Below are 21,215 nucleotides of genomic sequence, written 5' to 3'. Positions count from 1 at the left end.
ATACCACCAAAATCATTTATATAGTGCACATGATTGGGCTTAGCAGAGATGGTCTTGATTTAGACCTGTTATCTTGGTGTGATTATTGTTAGTGCTCCTTTTTCAGGCTTTAAAATATCAGAATTGGCATCATAAGAGAATACAGAAATAAGATTATCAAGTTCTTCTTATATTGAGGCATGAGATACAGAAATGGTAAAGATTTAACTTCATGGTGTTTTAGCCTTAAGGCAATGGCAAAAAAAATAACCTTAATTTATTTTACAAAATGGGATATCACATTGTAAGTGGAAGACTGACTGGCAATAATCTTCTCACAGATTATGCCACAGGATAAATAGCCAACTTTATAAACACAGAATCATAAAGCCTTTATTACACATCAATTAATAATGAATATAATTGTACATACACATAGTTACACACACCTCTATAGTAAAGCATGTTTAGGCAATGCTATTTTTTCTTATTCTGTATTAAATTACTTTAGGTACCGCAAAGAGACAAAAACCAGAATGTGAAATAAATTCGGAGTAAATTCACATTACAAAAAAAAAAAAATCAAAGATATACTATTGATTCAATTTTTCAAAATTTATTCAGCTCTCTTATTACATTTAAATTGTTATTCAATGTAGAAAATTTATACAAAATATAAATAGAAAAATACATTTGTATGAAATATTATGACAAAAACTGGCTAATGTCATTAAGTACAAATTCATAGTATATTAACTTTAAGAAACAAATAAGCTTGTTTAATAGAAAGTATGTTCAGTATAGAACCTCATCTGTTCTAGAGACAACATCTGGCAATTTTTTATCTGCACAGCACATATAACTTGCAACACTCAGGTTGGAATTTACCAGCAATTTCAAATATGGAAAGTAGCTACCTATTTCGTTGTGAGCACATAATGTCTAGATATAGTAGTGATATTCTAGTGAAAAAGTGTTTAAAATTCAGGTAATCAATACAAACCTACATTTCAGAGAAAAGTACAATAAGACCACTAGTATGCCTTCAATGAATATTTAAACTATGATTGAAATTTTCTTATTTTAGGTTAACCTTTGAAATAACTAAAATAAATAATTCCTAAGATACAATAAAATAGGAATATATTTCAGTCTTAATATATTCAGTAATCATAAGTGCTGAAAAAATGACTTTTCTGCTTCCTACTTGCATTTAACATTTTATGTTCAAAGGTGAATTTATGTATAATAAGCCTATGAATTTCTTATGAATAATACACAAATATACAAAAAATAATCCCTTTGGTCACACCTATACAAGTTATATCCTCCTACTTATGTTTTAAATGTTATTAAATATTGTAATTAAGTGATAAGGTATTTGCATTTCCATAAGCAATATTTGAGATTTATAAGTCCTATTTGTAGTAAAATCTTTGGTTTCAGTAGTAAATCCATATAATGATATCAGAACCAAATGAAGCGCAATTATCCTCGGACATGATCTCCCTTAAAGGCCGGATTAAATATAAATATACTCAGAAATGTTCTAACCATTCTACCCTGCTGGCAAACATCACCTTCCCTCCCCAAACTGCGCTCAGTAACTCCTGTCAATCTTAACGCGATGTTAAAATATAAATAAAATACAGACATAATGCTTTTAATAGAAATGATAGCCATAAAGTACTAAAAAAAAAAAAAACACACACACACACAATGTTAATGGGAAAATGGGTTGCTTAAATTTTATTTCTCAAAAATATATATTTTTTAATAATGAAAATGAAAATAATCATGCCAAGCTATTTCATCTCAACTTATATTATTTTGCCATCTAGTTGGTCTAGAGTAAGCACCAACATGAAGATGTTATGTATACTTTATTCTGGAGTTGGTTTGGATATACCCATTAGCAAAATTCTTAAGCAAAAACTAGCTTTAAAAAAGGTCTAAAAAGAGAAGCTAAAGCATAGATGGGACACATTTAAGAAGATACATACTTTTATTCAAAATAGGGACTGAATTGAACTTCACAAAGCCCACCAGAAGTTTCCTTTGTGAGGAGAGATTATTATCTCATATCTCATTATCACTAGTGTCTTCAAAGTTATTAAAAAAAATACCTACTTCTCTATCTCTGATCTCAATGAAGACTTTGAGGATATGTTTGTCAGACTGGACACTGTCAGGAGTCACAGGTATTTGCACTGTTTATGTGAGTGTAATCCCCCAGCCAGCAAAGGGACCAGCTGCATTTGTGACTTCCCTCAAATGAACAGACGTGTTGGAACAGAGCATTTCCTTGAAACTTCTTGCTCATAAAATCCATTATTTTTTATATTTTATTGATTTTTTTACAGAGAGGAATAGAGAATTAGGAACATCGATGAGAGAGAAACATCGATCAGCTACCTCCTGCACACCCCCTACTGGGGATGTGCCCACAACCAATGTACATGCCCTTGACTGGAATCGAACCTGGGACCCTTCAGTCTGCAGACCAACGCTCTATCCACTGAGCCAAACCGGTTTCGGCATAAAATCCATTTTTGATGTTGAAAACTCTCCATCTATGTTCCCCATAAATCCACCCATGTACCTTCTGAAATAAATAGAATACTGTCTCTCCCCCACCACCCCAAATGGAACAAAGAAATAAAGAAACAAATGGCCCAGGGGTGAGAAGGAGCAGGAGAAAACGGGGAAACTTAATTGTGGTTAAGTGTAATAATACTAATGATCCTGAGAAATGTCTAATACTGTTCCTATGAAGTTGAAGTAGGGCTTTTAAAACAAAAATACACATTCCATAAGCCTTAAAACAGCTAATAATTTAAATAATGTGATTAAATTTATAGTGATTTCTGTACACCACCACAAGCCTTCCAGTTATTTATTTTATAGCAGTTATCATTCTTCAAAATTTGCTTGCAATGTTATATTCTTGATAAAATGTCAACCAAAATAAGAGATTTGTGGTGGGAAGCAAAATATAAAAATAAAAATAAACCCTGTTATAAATATATATTAAGACTTTTGTCATTAATTAACAAAGGACTTTTACTCATTACTATATGCCAAAAGAAAATACTTACAAACGAAGTATGAACACAAAGGCTAGAAAATACCAGAATAATAAATTACACTTTAAGAAAAATAATTATACTCTTTTTACACCATAATCGTCAAAATAATATGCCAAGGAAAATTGTCTTAACATATCAGAGAATACAGGAATAAGACTAGAGATATTTCAGTACATTACAGTTCTAAGATTATTAAGAAAATGAAAATAGCATTGAAGTACTAGATCAACTGAATAGAAATTTAAAGGTACAAGGATAGAAAAGACCCTCCATTGTAAAAGGAAGGCATTCGAGGCTGCACTTGACCATACTGAAGAATCAGATAAGACTATTATACCACCTAAACAAATTTCATTCTGCAATATGGTTCATATCAACCTTCTTTATGTGCAATTACATTAGAGTGTATGATAAGGAAAGTTTAAAAATTCAGAGTAAATAAAAATATATGTTTTGCTTACCTTTTAAATGTTCTTTCTCCTCTTTTCTATGCCAGTCCAGATGCTTGGGTATAGTTCCTCCCTGCCAGTAGATGGAGATAGTAAAATTGAGTCTTTTGGTGACCTCAAATCCTAATCTAGGGGGTTCAGAATCTTCAATTTCAAATTTTGGAAGTAAAAAAAAATTTGAATGACTCAAAAGACACATAAAGCTTTTAAAAATGATAATCTGAATCAAATAAACTTTAATTCATGGTCATTGATACCAATTTTTAAGGGAGAGGGTCTTGGCTGGCATAGAAAAAAAATAAAAGAAAGAGCATTATTTTGTAGGATATATTCCCTTGGCTCTTCATTCTTCCCAGATTTCAACAAAGATATTTTTAGTATCTACTAAAAATTGTAGGTTACTGGCTACATGCTTTCATACACATTGTCTAGTTAATGTTTTTAACAACTCCATAAAGTGGTAATTACTATTCCCAAACATCTGTCCCACAATCTATATTTTTAAAAGTTTCATATGGTGAGCTGATATTCACTTGCCAAGGTTTTATAGTCCTCCTGGTGTTCAGTTAATGGCAGCTCAAATTTAGGAAGAATTCACTTCTTTTTCTTATGATAAAGAGTCCTTGGCTTTGTTGGGAATTCATTTGCTATTGATAAAAACTGATTCTGTTTAATTTTATTTCAAATACAAGTCCTCTAACAGCTACCCAAGAAGAGACCCAATAGGCTAAGGGAAAGCCAATCCAGAGATGAAGTAGATCATCTGAAATAAAATCTGATTCAGGAGTGGTGTTGCACGAAATTGTTTTCCTTTGAGAAACTGTACAGTTAAGATCAAATTCAAAGGAATAAACATTAAAATGTGTGACTACTAGCAATGGCTTATTAAAATAATAGAATTCTTATGATTTTCCAAAGCTAACAGGACATATAAGTGTCTCTTAAAAATTATAAAAAAGCAAAAGTTAAGAATATCCAAAAGTGAATTGAATGTTGATGATCATGAAATAATTGGTTCCATTATTCTCACTCAATTTAGAAAATGCATTGAAATTTTAACTAAATGGAATCTAACTCTTATTCTTATCACAAATAAAATCTAGGTTCCAATATTCCTGGTAGTTATGGTCAATGACTTGCTTTCAACGGAACAAATAGGGTATACAATTACTTCACTAAGAATAATTATAATTTGTTCAATAAGAACTAGCTAAAATAAACTACCCTCTTTTATTCAGTCCCATTAATCACCTTGACAAATGAATGCACTACTATTTATATACCTCTCTATGATCCTTCTAGTAATTTTCATGTTATCAAAACAATATTCAAAACCAAAAGTATTATGCAAACTTTATAATTGTGAGTTGGCTATTATAGTGAGTTGACCATAAAATGTCTTGTTCAAACCAATATCTATCTATCTATCTATCTATCTATCTATCTATCTACCTATCTATCTATAAAAGCCCAGCAACCAGAACAACAGAATGACCAGAACAACAGAAACGACTGGTGGCTATGACATGCACTGTGGCAGCCAACCAGCCTAATCCAGGCCCTGATCAGCTTTCCCCCAACCCCAACCAGCCTGGCCACCAACACCCTGATTGGGGGTGAGGCCGGCCAGCCAACCACCTGCAGCCCCTCCCCCCACCGGCCCAGTCCATCAGGGTGGGCCAGCCAGACCCCACCCATGCACAAATTCCTGCACCGGGCCTCTTGTAAACTTATAAGAATGAAAGAGGGTGGTATTGTTATGCCAGGAAAAAAGATATAAATCATGACTTCCCCCAGAAAATTTGGACATATGATTACCCTAATGACAAATGTCAATGTTTATCTTCAATCAGATATTTTGCTTCTAAATCCTATTCTCTTTCCACTACATCATAGGACCCCAGTTAGATATTTGTGATTCGTTATTAAGTGGATATGTTCCTGGTAGCATCCTTATTTAATTTAGTCCACTGAGTAGAACATTTTCTTAAATTTGGTAATATCTATTATATTTAGCATACTTTATTTCAAGATAGGTTAAAAATAACAGCAACAATCCTAATAACTTTTTTCTGTTTAACTGTTTTTTAATGGGGTACTTGTAAATTGTTTCTAATACTACCATTGAATCAGAAAACATTTTTCCCCCAATTACTACTGATTTGCAGGAATCTGGCTCCATTTCACTGCTTGGATCAATAGAGTTGACATTAATACCACTTCTGGTTGTAAATATTCTTCCAGAATAAGGTACTCCTCACAAATGATAAATTCCATATAATTGAAAGAAAATGAGATATGTTCAAATGCACTCAATAATTAGGGCTAACTGATATGAAAAATAAAACTGTACTGGAAGTAAAAATGGCTTATTCTCCACAATGAATGCAAGTCTCACATATGTAGTCATTTATTTACTTGATTGTTTAGTCTTTAAAATACCTGTGTGTAACTTAACTAGCAAACTCTAAAAGATCATGCATTCTGCCTAGGTTTCTGTTTTGTTCTCACTGTTTGCTTTTTACTGTTGTATCCCCCAAAGTATATTACCCATGCTAGACATACTAAAGCACATATTTCACCAGCAAAAATATCACAAAGAAAACTTAGTAGAGGGTTGCCTCCTGGTCTATTGTTGCTTTCTGAAAAGAATTGACCAAAATCCCCCACACTAGATGCAATGATATCAGCCACCTATTGCCATATCATCAAATATGTTTCTATGAAATTAAATTATTTTAAATTCATGTTTGAAATTACTTCACCATGATCTTCTAGAAATCAAAAGTCAAGTACAACAGGTCCTCAAATAACACAATTTCAATATAATACTAATAAGAAAAAAGAAATCAATTGCCAGCTGGGCACTACCTGGGTGGAGTTTGCAAACTTATTTTAGTTAGCATTATGCTTTAATTTTTCTGTGCCAAATAAGAGTAATAAAAGGTAATGTTTACAACTTAAAAGTGTTATGGACGGTGGAATAACACAGTAGCTAGCTAATATGATAAAGAGCACTGCCAGTAGGATGACCTGAACAGAAGAATGTAATAATGTAGGAAGTTTTGAGACAAAAACACATTTTGGCATGACTTGCTAAATAAAGTCTATAATCCTCTATCCCTTTATAATTGCTCCAATTACAAAATGAGGCTTCGGAATTCCTCAAATATGTTAAACTTCTGAACCAAGTATTTAAAAGCAAAAGCTATTTTTTTTTTTATCGTTTTAAACCAATGGCTTGAGAACGTTTTGAGAATCGGGTGAAGGGTATGGAAACTCAAACCAGAAAATTATATATTCAAATACAGCCTCATAGTTTTCACACAATAGTATACAATTGTGGAGTATTTGTCCAGCCCACAGAAACAATGTACGTACCATTTTATATATGAAACCATGGGTAAGAACTATTTCTCCTAAAATAACATCCATTTTAAGTAAAACAAACAAGGAGTTCCTCACTCCATGACCAGATGACCTACAGGGCCATTTTAGTAAAATAACATGAAAATAAAACACTAACCAATTTAGCAATAAGGCATTAAACAAGAACTGCATCTGAAAGACTATCTTGAATTTTAGAATAAGTTGAAGTATATATTGTACTGTATATACAATATACGTGATAATTTATATAGTGAATCATTTATATCATGAGCACACATATATAAACATATATATTAGATATATAAAATAATCTAATTGATATAGCATGATTTTTACATAAAGGGATGCCAATATTTCATATACTTTAAGTGCAATTCTATAAAAGTATTCAAATATTTTCTGGAAAAAATGCATCTATTGATAATATTTGTAATTTAGAACAGCTGAGAATTCTTTACATTCACTAAAAATACTGTTATCTTTTCTGGAGAAATTTTAAAGATTTGGTATTAAGAAATGTTTATACAACAGAAGAGATCATTCGATTACACTCCCATATTTCCACAAAGACTTCTTTACCAACATAGTTTTTTAAGTGCAAATGACAAAAGCAGTCAGTTATCAATTTTGAAGCACCAATTGTGGGCTAGAAACTATTAGACACTCACAAGAACTATCTTTCAGTACAATGAAGGTGGCTTTATCATCCCCACTTCACTAAGTAGAAAACTTCTAACTAGATTGAGACATCATGAACAAAAGTAGTAACAAACGTGAATCCACAAAGTGCAGGCAAGGATGAACTATAGGGCTGCTCCCTACGGTGGCAGCAGGAAGCAGTGCTCTGAGGGTGACTAGTAGCAGCAGGACATGCATTTTATTTTATTCTATTTTTTTAAAATATATTTTATTGAATTTTTTACAGAGAGGAAGGGAGAGGGAGAGAGAGTTAGAAACATGGATGAGAGAGAGACATCGACCAGCTGCCTCCTGCACACCCTCTACGGGGGATGTGCCCACAACCAATGTATGTGCCCTTGATTGGAATCGAACCTGGGACCCTTCATTCCACAGACCGACACTTTATCCACTGAGCCAAACTGGTTTCAGCAGGGCATGCATTTTAAAATGGGCAGTGTTCTCAGGAGCCATGTAGGTGGGTAAAGTAGCAGACAATACATCTAATTTGATTCTGATTCTAGTTCTTTTGTGACTGAAATGATAGTAACTCATTTTCAGAAGTGATTATATATATATATATATATATATATATATATATATATATATATATATATATATGATACTCGGTGCACGAAATTCATTGGGGGGGGGTGTTCCCCTCAGCCCAACCTGCAACGTCTCCAATTCGGGACCCTTGGGAGATGTTTAGGCCCAGGGATCGGGCCTAAACCTGCAGTCGAACATCCTTCTCACAATCCTGGACCACTGGCTCCTAATTGTTCACCTGCCTGCCTGGTCATCCCTTACTGATCCTCCTGCCAGTCTGCTCACCCCCAACTGCCCTCCTCTGCTGGCCTGGTCGCCCCCAACTGCCCTGCTTGTTCAGTCATTTGGTTGTCCCTCACTAAACCCCCTCCCGGCCTATTGTAGGCATCCATCTTGTGAGAGCGTGATGATTAATTTGCATATTACCTCTTTATCATATAGGATACACACACACACACACACACACACACACACACACACACATATATATATATATATATATATATACTATAGGCCCAATGCACAAATTCATGCAAAGGGTGGCTGCCTCTGCCTCTGCCTTGGCCCCTGTTGTTGCAGCTTCATCTGGAAGGTCATCTGGAAAGTGATCCATATATTATGCTTTTATTATTTCAGAACTCTATTTTACCTTACCAGGATTCTATTTTTCCTCTCCTCCCAACTCTTACCTATTTATCTCACCCAAAGGAAGTTCATTAGAACTATATAGTTTGAAATGTTTCAGGGCAGACAGCATTTCATATAAAACCTCAAGGCTGAAGTGAATTTAAAGGATTTATTTTGTCTTAAATAAAGAGATGAGCACATGACATATTAACTTCTACTCTAAGATAGTTTCTTTTCCAGAATTCTGTCCCTGTGAAATTAACTCTGCTTCATAATCTCCCTGAAGAAGGGATTCCCCTATTGTATTTAAATGGATTTTAGCCTCTTCACCCAAACATAAATCAATATTACAAAGATATTCCCACAAGGCTTATTAATTCAAACTTATTTTAAAAAAACACACAAAAGAATGCTCAATCCCTATGCAGTTGATACGAGAACTCCATGAAAATAAAGAACGCTTTTAATACGGAGCCATTTCTTAAGGGTAGCTAAGGCACTTTCTCATCAGTACATATTCACACGGTATCCCAAAGTTTAACCCAATTCTACTGCAATTGATTTATATCTTATATCTCACTCCAGTTATATGACACAAAAAACACCTGTTGAAAAGTTTCATTAAAGAAGCAGTACAAAGGAAATGGTAAAGGTAAAAAGATATCAGAAAACTTTGAATACTGAGTAATTTAAAATGCTAAAAGTAAACATGAAGGGAAAATCCCATGAGCAAACAGAAAGCTGATCCACCAGCAGGAGCCTTTTATTTGTGTAGCGTGTATGGTGCAAAGAAAGCCACGGTGAGGAGGAAAGGCCATAATCCTCAGTAGTCTTTCCTACTAACTGCTCGGTTTGTAGTAGCAGCTGCAACTTCTCTTAAGTAGATGACAACACAGGAGTTTTAATCAGCTTATGATGGCAACTGGGCAAGGCACTCCTTGCAATTATTAGCACTAAAGCAAGAGACAAATGGCAGGGACAGGAACAAATCTAGCGATCTATAGATTCTAAAAAGGGTTCGACTCTAAAATATTTTCCTGGCAGCCGAAACTGGCTTGGCTCAGTGGTAGAGCATCGGTCTGCGGACTGAAAGGTCCCGGGTTCGATTCCGGTCAAGGGCATGTACATTGGTTGCGGGCACATCCCCGGTAGGGGGTTTGTAAGAGGCAGCTGGTCAATGTTTCTCTCTCATCGACGTTTCTAGCTTTCTATCTCTCTCCCTTTCTCTCTGTAAAAAATCAATAAAATATATTTTAAAAAAAGAGAGAGAGATAAAATATTTTCCTGGCAAAGATTAAAATATAGAAAACAAAACAAACAAGCAATCACAAGGACCAGTGAGTAAATCAAAACATTACTGTGTCATTCTGAGTTTTGGGTTTATAAATTTGACTGGAGATAAGTAATGGTACAGGTATAATGAAAAAATTAAACTGGAGAAATTTACTCTTTTAATGAGCCACGCATAAGAGACTTCATCTTTTACTATTCTCAGCTGTTTTGAAGCTTTCAATTATTTTTGCTCAATCTGTAGAAAGTTTTATTTTTGTATACAAAGTGTGTTTAAGATATTAAATTCAAATGCAAATTTATTAAGTAAAATAAACTGCTTAGAATATACTGCTTATAAGTACCTTAGACATAGCTTAAATAAAAACTAATTTTAAAATACAATATAATTATAAATTTAATAGATTCTATGCATTTTTATTATAAGTTATAAGCTATCCTGTCACATATTAGTGTTATTATAAATATTAGAATCATGATCATATGTTTTACACAGAAAGATAAAACTCAGATATACTGATTTCATTCCTATAATTCTCTATTGCTGCCTACTATAAAAACTATAAAGATTATTCTTTCTCAAATAATTATCTAATAAATATGCATATTTTTGGGGTTCCCAAACATTCAAAGTCACATTTTAAAGGAAAAGATTGATAAATTAAAGAACAGACAACAAAAATTTAACCTACGATTACAAAAATAAACCTCTTAAGAAAAAACATACAGAAGATCACAAAAACTCTAATTTTTCACTATAGATTAAAAATAATAGTTTTGCCCACTCTCTTTCTAACTGGAACACTTTAACAAGTCACAGCTACTGCCATTTACTGTGCTTATTTTATATTTAATAGTATGATAATATACTGAAATTTATGTGCACATATATTCACATACATAAATGTATATGTACACATACACATACAAATCACTAAATTCACATGTAAAACAGTATGGTACAGGTGTGAGTTTCTGGGTAACCAGAGCAATGATGGCCAGGCAAACAAGACGGTCTTTAAATCCAAACAACTGATTTAAGGATCTGTTTTTCCTAGCACATACATTAGCAAACATGACTGGTAGTATAGCTTTGATGCACTCCAATTGGAATACCCTGTTGACTCAAGGCTTCAAAGCACAGGCCAGAGTCTGACTCCTCGCACAAAGCCCCTGGGCCTATAGCACACAATGATCTCATCTTGTCTGGCTGCCTCAGGCACATCTGTCAGACGTACATGTTTTGCAATTTAAGCCTATAGGCTTTCACTGTTTTAAATTGAAGGATATGTTTAAGCTTTATCTCCTGAACTACACTGAAAATTACGTAAGGACACAAAATATCATGTTTCCCTTTTCAACAGTCCATGTTAGTGCTACTTAATATAGAATTTCAAATGATTTGATCTGTGCACATTATGCATTTAATATATATATGCATTGTATGATTGCTATGTATTAATAATTTATTTGTACTCAGTCTTTTATTAAAAAAATATTATACTGAAAGAAAGTATACTATATGTATCTCTCTAAATATAATGCTAACTGCATAATGAAATTTACAAACACTATTTATTATAATCCCCCTCCAAGACTTGTTTTCTCTAACTACTTCTTACAGGGGTTAGGCAGAAGAAGAATGGTTTGACCATTGCACTCATCACTTCACCCCCAACTGCCAATATGATTTTAAGAGCCAACCTCCTTTCAAGTTATCTAGCTCAGAATTGTGTTCTGGACCACTATTTCTGAATGTAGAGTAATTGTACTACTTGTTTTCTTAATACAATTTTGAAAATGAAAAAAAAAGTATTTTATTTTAACAATTTATAATTCACTTTAATATATATTAAATATATATAAATTATATTCTATTTCCATGGGCATTTCCTATAAGTTATTTTTTAAAATCTATTTATTTAAGAAAAAATTTCCTCAGTGGAAGGAAAAATATTTAATAAATATTAGAGAATATGATTTTTGGGAAAACTGTGAAGGTATGTAATGCAATATCAAGTTTAGGATAAAGGCTACAAGGTATAAAGGATAAAACCATGGCTGATGTATTTGTTGTTTTAACCCCAAAGCCTAGAAATTCTTTGGATTTATTATGTTCTTAATAAATATTTAGAAAGCATATAATGGCTAGGTCCTGTTACTTGGTTTAAAAAAAATTAAAAACATAAGGCTTAAGCAAAATCCTATATGCAAAGTAATTCAAAGAATGCTAAAGTCCAAGTGATGCAAAAATCTCTTATTACTCACTAAATTGTCTGAAACTATCACAAGCCATTTCACTGAAGGTCAAAACACTGAAGACCCAGTAACATATATGAATTACATGTAATTCACTTAGTTGAATTACAACTATTTAACAAATTGTGCTTACTGTTACATATGCACATATCATCATTTGCAGTAATTGTTCTCAAGACAGAAGTATAAGACTGATGAAATTATGGCATGACCTAATCTACACTAATAAAAGAGAAACATGCAAATTGACTTGTCTCTGCTACATGCCCAAGCCATGCCCGCCAGCCAATCAGGAGCTAGTAATGCAAATTAACCCAACCAAGATGACTGTGGCCAAGGAGAGAGCAGGAAGCTTGGGTTTCCTCAGCAATGGAGGAAGCCAAGCTTCCCACCCGCTCTGGCTGGCCCTGGCCTCCACTCAAGGCTACAAAGTTTCAATTATAAATGATAAATAAATCCCAACAAAAATGGCTGTGGTCACCAACTGAGCAGGCTTGGGTTTCCCCCGTAATGGAAGCCAAGCTTCCTGGCCTGCCCTGGACTCTGCTCAAGTCTACAAAGTTTCAATTATATAAGAAGATAAATAAATCCCAGATACCAGGGACCTCCGCTTGGGTCACTGGGGGGAAGGGGGAGAAGGAGAAGGGGAGAGCATGGCTGGCCTGTAAACTACAACAGGCCTCTCTCTCAGGCTGCCCCACACCCCAAACACCCCAAGGGAACCCCCAACCTGATTTGGGACACCCTTCAGGGCAAACCAGCTGGGCCCCACCCATGCACCAGTCATCTATCCTATCTAATAAAAGAGTAATATCCAAATTGATTGTCACTCTAACACACAAGATGGCTGCCCCTATGTGGTTAAAGATGGCTGCCACCATGTGGACAAAAGATGGCCACCACAATATGGCCAGCAGGGGAGGGCAGTTAGGAGGAACCAGGCCTCCTCGGGAGGGCAGTTGGAGGCAATCTTGCCTGCAGGGAAGGGCAATTAGGGGTAACCAGGCTTGCAGGGAAGGGCAGTTAGGGGTAACCAGGCTGCAGGGGAGGGCAGTTAGGGGCAATCAGGCCAGCAGGGAAGCAGTTAGGTATCAATCAGGCTGGCAGGGGAGTGGTTAGGGGTGACCAGGCTGGCAGGCAGAAGCGGTTAGGGGCAATCAGGAAGGCAGGCAGGCAAGCAATTGAGAGTCAGTAGTCCTGGATTGTGAGAGGGATGCTCGGTTGCCTGTTTAGGCCTGATCCTACTGGGATCAGGTTTAAATGGGCAGACATCCCTCAAGGGGTCCCAGAATGGAGAGGGTACAGGCTGGGCTGAGGGACATACACCCCTGGACATAAATTTCATGCATCTGGCCTCCAGTACTAGATATAAAATGCCTTCCACGTTAAAATCAAAATTAACAGCCTAACTATCCTTTGAACATTAGCTCTGAGTAGAAACATTAAATTACAAGACTTTAATAAAAGGTAATAACGAAGTATAATAAACAAAGAAAAATTAAGATATACCATAAATATTACCATTTTCAAGGCATTATTGTATGGCAGGTGTGACTCAGTGGTTGAGTGTTGACCTATGAACCAGGAGATCATAGTATAATTCCTTGTCTGGGCACATGTTTGGGTTGCAGGATCAATTCAACATTTATTTAAATTTTAAAATATTTATTTAATATCCAGATTTGAATTTAAGATTTAAACATAGAAATTAATTTAGTTTTTAATGGTTTCTAAGACAGACCCTGGAAAATTATGAATACCTAACTATAACTGAAAATTATGACTAGTAAAACAGATATCGCACAATCTAGGGAGAATTTCTACAACTGATAAAGTCAAAGCACCTGAAATAAAAAATATATCAATGGTTAACCTATAATTTACCTCAAGAAACAAAACAAAAAAAGCCAATCCATTAGAATAAAAGGAAGACACTGTATCTTTCCTTCAGCTGCTTCTAAGTAAAAACCACTAGCTTTATGCCAGACTAAATAAATAATACTTTAATTTATATATTACTTTTTAAATGGCCAGAACTATTTTATGTGTATTCACAGTATTTTTTTATATATGGCACTTCAGATTTTGCAATTATCAAAAAACAAAGCCACACTAATTGATGAGTGCAAGAAGAAACAGAGATGGCAGGTGTTAAATTGAAGTCCAGATGGGTAAACCCCTATGAGCAGGGTTCCTTTAGGAATAGGCCCTGTAACTGCACGTGGTGGGATTTGTAGATGTCTTACATTCTTGTTGGAATCAGAGCAACTAAATCAAAGGCAATAAAGATGAAAGATACCCCCCTCACTGGGAATTGGGCTGGATCTGAGCACATCAACCTACCTTCTAGTTACAGTGTTGAATAGGGAATATGAGCAGCATTCAAGGAGGTGATGATCCATTAAAGGGAAGTCTACATACCCTATTTTCCAGTAAAAATCAGACCTCACCAGATGTCTCTTCAAACAAGGTAGGTCATAAAATAAATATATGAAGACTACAACATATATATATATATATAATCAGCACAAGCAAAAGGTAATATTATCTGACAATGTATCTCAGAGTGATTTATAACAGAATTTTGAAAAAATAAATTTAAAACTGTTTTACATTATCAATGAAGGGCTGAGGAATCATTAAGCCTAAGATGAGGGAGAAGTTAATAGACAGGGGGCACAAAGAATGCAGAGTCAACCTAAGAATGTTAAGTGCTTCTGAAGAAAAAAAATATAAAAAGTTGGAACAGAAACAGAATAAAACACAATACTTTTCTGTACTTGAAAAAACAAACAAACAATAAGCAGATAAAAAGTTTCCCTTTGTCCTTCACAAACCTCATGAAAGAAGATCTATTCCTAATTATTTCCTCAAACTATGTTAAATTATCTGATATGTTACTATGTTAAAAATCTATGTTAAAAAAACTATGTTAAAATCTGATATAAAATTCAGATTACTTATTCTGTTTACTCTTCCCAACATAATTTAATATATATATATATATATATATATATATATATATATATATATATACACACACACACACACACACACACACACACACACTTTGTATTTTCCAGAGTATAAGACGACCCCCTAATTTTACAGTTAAAACATAGGTTTAGGCCTATATTCGCTGTATAAGACTACCCCCCACTTCAAAGAAAAGACTTACTTTGCCGTGAAGATCTGCAGGTTATTTTTGTGCAATTTTGGTCTTTTGCCCCCGATTTTCGGTTGACTTTTTTTCGTTTCAAAAGTCGTCTTATACGCTGGAAAATACGGTGTGTGTGTGTGTGTGTGTGTATATATATATTTATTTCAGAGAAGAGAGGGGGAGAAAGAGGTAGAAACATCAATAACGAGAGCTCCCTGCACAAAATAAATACCATTTCCTAGATGAGAAAATTCAATCATAACCACAGAGAAAAAAGACTGAGAAAGCCCATGATAACTTCAGTCACTGTTCACACATGGTAAGGGTTTTGGTTACCATGATTCCTTCTTATTTCTCTGCTTAACTCTTCTTCAAATATGAGATTATAACATCAGTTAATTATTCATAACATAGGATTATAGGTGAGAACTTTTTAATATTAAGTGCTTAAAATATAAAACCATTATTTTTCATATTATCTGTTAGGATGTGTTTTCTTTACTTTCTTCTTGATAAAGATAAGGATAGCTTTGATAATCTGAGACTTCTTTTGCTCTAAGTATATTAAAGAAAACTCACGTAGATAACGATATATGCTATTTATTTCAAACTGTTATTTCAACTCATTGAAAATTTAATTAACAATATCGTTCTACCTGGAGGCGGGCACTTTAGTGATTCTGTGCTACTTCACAAGTAACCTTCTCTTCGGCTAAGAAGATCTGCCTTGCATCCAAGCACATCCAAAAGATAAGGTTCTCTTTTGCCAAATACCACTCACAAGTCTCTCCTGAGGGGTAAGTTGAGGATTTCCATCTCCACTGGCCACGTAGAATTAGTCCGCCCTGACTTTTAGCTGAAGAATTAGAGGCATGCATTCCATTGTGGATCCCTAAGGATCCCTTTCTTTCTTTAAGTTCACGTCTGCCCGGAGATGACCTCCAAGCAGGAAGACTAAACAAGATCAGGAGGAAACCTATGGGAAGGCAAACACCAAGGACAGCTTGAGCCTTTTTCATTCATTAGGGAAGGGCACTTCTGATCTTCTCATTCAACTTCCTTCTTTCTCAGCTAATATTATAGAAATCTGTCAGGCCAACCTCAGGGCTACTCCCAAGGTAAAAGAGACAAGAAACAGATCCCATTCCCAGGCACTAGTCTAGGCTTGTGGGAAAGGCTTTCTCTGATTTCTAAGTCATCATGGGCTGCTAATGAAGAACGTGCCCTTTTCCTGGAGTGTCCTACTGCTAACAGATCACTCAGAATCTAGCCTGGGAGGCAGTCACACTTTGCCAGATTAGAGGAAAATATGACTCACAGATGTGAGTTTCCAGCTACTTAACTTTCCAACATGTAATATCTTAAAACAGTCAACGAGGCTAATTATAATCAGTGAAGGGAGTACCTGGACTCAAAGAAGTAAAACAACCACTGGATTTTGCCCCCCCCCCCCATGCTCTCTCTTTAAAGATACAAAGATAAAAGTAATGAAAAATTTTAACTGTTTTGTACTTTTATTTGTCCATGTAACTTCTAAATGTATTAATCTAAATAGTTGTGTACTGATTTGTTAATTATTTATAGTAATAAAGTGAAATTTTAATATTTAATTTAAAACACATTTTAGAATTCAATTTGTATTCAAATATATGGATATACTATATTCAATAGAAAGCTATTTCAATTCAAAACATTTTCTTGAACATGCAAACAGATTAATCAATATGTGACTCCATACCGTAATGGATCAAGTTTCAAACCACTTTACAAAAAGGTTTCAACAATGATAAATATATTGTAACATGACACCTAGTCTATTACAGACTTCATTTCTATTTCCATAAAACCAGTAAATTAATTAATAAAAGCAATCATTAAAATGGTAAATTTCCCATTTTGCCTTCTTTTTTATTAAATAAGTTATATCATAAATATAACAGTTATTACTTGCACAGGTAATTGTCTGATTTTTGTTGTGGTGGTGGGTATTTTGTTTTTATCATTTTTAATCTCATTCTTTTAACTTGGAAATTCTTGGCTCTAGTCAAAATTCAGTCTGGTTATCCAGAAGGAATAGAGATCAAAATTCATCATCTACATACAACTGCAAATGAATGAATTTTAGAGTTTAATGAAAATATCCTAGTTCTCATGTATTTTTTACATTCAAATGTATTTAGATTTCATAACAATATCACATTTATTTAATATTAATTAGAAAAAATCAGCTGAAATAATGTACATTTGACATTTGTGAAGTTTGAAGAATTCTTCATCCTCCTTTCCTCCCCTTTTCGTTATAATAAAAAGTGGTCATGAAACCAAAGAATGTGATTCTTTAAAACACGTCTACACTGAGGAATATAAAAATAGACTATATTTTAATTGGACTCAAATATCTGTTTCTGTAGCTGATTTAAATATGTACATATACCTTTCTGGATATAATTTTTAATATCAGAAGTCTGTCATCTACAGGAAGAAAGTTTGTGTTTGCATTTAGAAAATGGCTATTGTAGATGGCTTTGTTTTGTCTGTACAGCTGTGTTATCTACATAATGTCTACTTCAGGTTAATTTAAAAGTTCCAGTTCTCTAAAAAAAAAAAAAAATGAGAGAAAGAACCCACTGATTTTACTTTGAAATGTCATGCTGAATTAGACAAGCACTTTCATGTAGAGGCTCAAGAGATGCTTATCTGACCCAAACCTCAGGGGTGGGCATGCCAAGGCTTAGCAAACAGGGAACCTAAATTCTCTGCAGCAGATATTTTGTGTGAAAGTGATTTTACATATGTACTTGTACAAAATTATTACCTTGCTGTCATAAGACATACTAAATCATCTAATAGATGCTACAAAAGTAGAATCTTATCAATGTTTTCTTAGAAAAGAATGACACGACCTGTAGGCCTCAACATGCTGGGAGTTCAGGCTTGGCTTAGGCAAACCACTCATATAAAGAATCTTTGCCATGTAGATATGTGTATTATAAACCTTTAGATGAAAAAAAAAATCATAATGTTACTAGTACTATTGCTTCAGGTGCTGCATATTTGGAGAGACCATAATGACAATATTCCTTGAGTTAGACATTTCAAAATGTCCAAATTTAAGCACAAGAATATGAGAAAAATGGACCCATGCATGCACATGTGTATGTGAGGGCATATATATGTATACAGATACATATATAGCTTACATAAAAACTCAATCTCTAAATGTTTTATCATTAGTTTTGCTCTATAAATAGATGATATATGTATGTTTATTTTATCTAGTCTCTTGTATTTTAATAGTATCCAGTGAAATCTTGCATTCCATATGTGTCCTAAAGTGAATATTGGGAATTACATTAAGTAAACAGACCAATAAAAATGTAGTTTCAACACTTTGTAGGTTATAATAATCATTTAAAATGCACTTAATGCTTAGAATATTTGTTAACCCTTTAAAAGCAGTATATGTATTTAGGACTTTAAATTTCTAAAAATGTAAATATGAATGTCATATAAAAATAAAAATATTGTCCTCTGTTTTCAAACTGCTGCCATTTCATTTTGTGTAATAAGATTTAGGCCTCTATACTCCTTATTTTCAGATTCCAATATAGCAAAATAATTTTGAAAATTCTTCTTTGGTAGCCTAGCACACATAGACTAATATTTAATTTTACATTACAGTTCACAGCTCCTGGCTTGATAGTTATCATGTAGAATGCTTGTTAAATTATTAAAAGTTTGCATTGCAAAAGCTAAGCTACAGCAGGTTGAATAGAAAATGAGACCCGGGAATGAGTAGAAATGAAACAGGAACTTAGATGGGGATAAAAAGTGAGGGAGCTTATGTAAGAAAAAGCAAGAGTAACTTACAGCAAAGTCTCTTACATAAAATTGTAACTATTAATCTAAGAATATTTGGGGGGGGCACGGCACTTTTTTAGACATCACTTGTCTGTCAGTAAAATGTCAAACTGTCTTTCATTGGGTAGAATATTCGGAAAAGACCAAAAGTTTAGCTGCTACTTCATTCTTAATGATTATTCCCGCATACTTATAGTTTAGTGGAGGCTTGTGGTTTTTTAATATTTTTTAAAACATAAGGTAGTTATATATATATATTTATCAGGTTATATAAAATATTGTGAATTGCTATTTGGCAGACACAACTTTGTTAATAATCCAACTATCATTCTAGAATCACTCTACTTTGTTAGCAGAATTTATTCTTCTTCCTCAAAGTAGCCAGGTCCTTCAGGAGAGGCTGAACACCTCTACAGCCCTGCAGGAAATTATAAATGAACTTGACACCTGGTGCACAAAATTTGTGCACTCGGTATAGGAGAGTCCCTCAACCTGGATTGCGAGAGGGTGTACCAGGCCAAGGGACCTCACCAGTGCAGGACTGGGGCTGGGAAGGGATGCAGGAAGTTGGCCAGCCGGAGAGAGATGGCAGGAGGACTCCAGGGCTTGTCTGGCCCATCTCACTCAGTCCCGATTGGCTGGATCCAAGCAGCAAGCTAACCTACCAGTCGGAGAATCTGTCCCCTGGTGGTCAGTGCATGCCATAGCAACTGGTTGACCAATTGACTGTCTTTCCCCTGATGGTCAGTGCATGTCATAGCGAGCGGTTGAGCATCCATAGCATATGATTAGCGTATTACACTTTGATTGATTGAACAGACAAAAGGACTACTGGACACAGCATATTAGGCTTTTATTATATAGGACTAGTACAATGAATGATGGTCTTGTTGCCTCTTGGCCAGTAACCATTCAAGGTAGGGTCATGAGACTCAATTCTGAACAACAGGGAAACTGCACTTTTGTGGAGAAGCTTCCCTTTTCTGTGCCTGGACACAGTTCTGTGAGGATGTGATGCAGGGCCAAGCCTAAGGTGTAACTAAAGTCTGCAGGCTGAGGATGAAAGACAAAAAAGATTTAAAGAATGTGGTGATGACATCACTGGGTTCTTGAATTAAGAAAACCTAAAACTGCCCTAACTCTAAGCTTCCTGTTAGATGAGACAATCAACAATATTAAGTCATGAGTTGGGCCTTCTATTAATTTGCAGCTAGGAATATCCTAATTGATAATATACACATAATATGTATCATAAAACAAAGCCATATGACCTACTATTGAGAAAATTATGCAAACATTCATTAGATCATAAATTCTTTATATGTGAGGAAGAAGAGCACCATGAGTTTTTGTAGCATTAGGGTTAATGTAGGCATGAAAATGGCATATACACCAATTATTTATTTAAAAGTATAACTGTTCATTTGGCAGAAAGACTTCCGTTAACTCCTCTACTTATTGGCAAGTAAGGCAGAGAAGACCCGGAACTACTCATTTCAAACCTACTTTGTCACTCTCTGTTGGAAATCTGATTACTTTTTCAGGAATAAAAACAGGTTATGTAGATAACCATTAAATAGAAGATTAATATTCAATCTAAAGTCATATATTTTAACACTTTCTCAGTAACGGGTTAACTGACAATGTCACAAAAGTAATAGCATTCTTTTTTTTTTTTTAAAGGATATAAATCAATCAACTGTTAGAGAAAATTTAGGAGTCCATGTGAATGGCAGGACAAGACTAGACAAATGTGTGCTCAAGATTAAACTGGTTGAGGGAAAGTGGGAAACAAACAACCTATTCCTCTAATAGGTCAGAAGCTTTAGAATAGGAGTCTCCCTTCCAAATAATATATTTGAAACAAATCTCTTCTTGATAAAT

General features: G+C 34.4%; 1 protein-coding gene across 3 annotated transcripts in view; it reads right to left on the bottom strand.

Annotated features, from left to right (window-relative positions):
* Nucleotides 1–21,215, bottom strand: part of PDGFC (platelet derived growth factor C) — a 171,804-nt gene that overhangs the window by 82,348 nt on the left and 68,241 nt on the right. Inside the window, exon 2 of one of the 3 annotated variants that reach the window (XM_084884343.1) lies at nt 3,530–3,590. The exons of the other annotated variants lie outside the window; for them this stretch is intronic. The gene's annotated coding sequence lies outside the window, so the exon portion shown is untranslated. The remainder of the gene's footprint in view (nt 1–3,529; nt 3,591–21,215) is intronic. 3 annotated transcript variants of the gene reach the window in all.

Source organism: Pipistrellus hanaki (assembly GCF_964339955.1).
Source record: "Pipistrellus hanaki genome assembly, chromosome: 5".
NCBI classification, from domain to species: domain Eukaryota; kingdom Metazoa; phylum Chordata; class Mammalia; order Chiroptera; family Vespertilionidae; genus Pipistrellus; species Pipistrellus hanaki.
The sequence above is the reverse complement of the archived record's forward strand: the minus strand, read 5'-3'. Positions and strand labels throughout refer to the sequence as shown.